The sequence below is a fragment of the Pteropus vampyrus genome, unplaced genomic scaffold, assembly GCF_000151845.1.
Source record: "Pteropus vampyrus isolate Shadow unplaced genomic scaffold, Pvam_2.0 Scaffold231, whole genome shotgun sequence".
Classification (NCBI taxonomy): domain Eukaryota; kingdom Metazoa; phylum Chordata; class Mammalia; order Chiroptera; family Pteropodidae; genus Pteropus; species Pteropus vampyrus.
The window spans coordinates 34,562-35,775 of NW_011889012.1; the positions used below are offsets into that span (position 1 = coordinate 34,562).

The 1,214-nt window shown below is 59.6% G+C and overlaps 1 long non-coding RNA gene across 1 annotated transcript in view; it reads left to right on the plus strand.

The window, feature by feature from the left end:
- Nucleotides 1–1,116: 1,116 nt before the first annotated feature.
- LOC111728829 overlaps nucleotides 1,117–1,214 on the plus strand; it is a 3,329-nt gene continuing 3,231 nt past the window's right edge. The window contains exon 1 of the long non-coding RNA XR_002775970.1: nucleotides 1,117–1,199. This is a non-coding gene — a long non-coding RNA (uncharacterized LOC111728829). The remainder of the gene's footprint in view (nucleotides 1,200–1,214) is intronic.

Consider the following 1,214-nt stretch of genomic DNA (forward strand, 5'->3'; position numbering starts at 1 on the left):
TGTCTCAACTTCCCGGACCAGCTCCGAGTGTTTTTCCGTGGCTCCACGGCGACTTTCTTTTCAAAGTCCAAGCTTTCCCCACGACGATGCCCAAGCACACCTGCAGCCTTTCAAAGCTTCGCTCCCGCGCTAGCGCCGCCGCCGCCGGGCGCGTGTGCCCTGTCCCCTCCCTGTCCCTTGAGAGTAGCGTCGTGCTTCGCCCCTTGCTCTGTATCACCCCCGAGCGTGGGCCGAGCCCAGGGTAAAGTCACACAGGCTTTTGGAACCGGAGAGGTGTGTCGGCAAAGCTCGTTGGCGCTCGCTCCTCACCCTACGTCAGAGCCAGCGCCCCGCCTACCCGGGAGGGGTGCGTGGGGACCAGAGCCGGGCGCGCGCAGTGCCCGCCCAAGGTTGAGAGTGACACCTACGAGCCCGCTGAGGCCCTGGTGGAGAAAAGAAAGAGCACTGGCCCCAGAGCTGTTAGGGCTGGGGTGACACCTCGCTGCTGCTGCTTTAAGTGTACCCTGCCTGGGGCAGGTCACTGTGAAAATTAATGAAAGGAAACCTCACTAAAACGGAGTCCCCAGGCCAGAAGGGGGAGCTCTCACACAGTGCCGCTGGATCCCAGTCGCAGGAAGAACTGTCACAGGTCCCAGCTGCAGAATCCTCCTGGACTCAGGCCCGACAGGGAAAGACGCGCAGCTGGTCCTCGGGCGGCGCCTTCCTGTTTGTTATGACGGTGATGAGAAGAACGGGTCTCCCTGCGGGGCCACTGTCCGCGGAATTAACATCCCCCCATGTCTGTGCTGGCGTAAGAAGCTGTCTAAACTTGGGAACTTTGATGAGTTTATTTCAGCCCAACTGAAAATTGCTGGCAAGCAAGAGCTCCACGCATTGAGAAAACGCCCCGGAGAATGGCGGTTCTGCAGCTCGTTTTATCCATTAGAATGAAAGGAGGAGACGTAGCGGGGTTCGTGACATCCGCGGGGGGTAGATTAGGGGGCTGGAGGAAGCAAAGCGGGGGAAGCTCTGGGACTGGAGACGAAGCGGACAGAGAGACGGCACCTCTGTCCCCCCGGCGGGTGAAGGGTAGTAATATTTGCAGCACAGAGAGATGGCATTGGGGGCAAAACAACGAAAGGGTCCGCGGTCCCCTGCTCTGGTGCGGAGGTCGCGCCTTCGAGGGGTCTGCAAAAGAAAATGACTCCAGCATTTCCAAGGTCTGTCACCTTAGA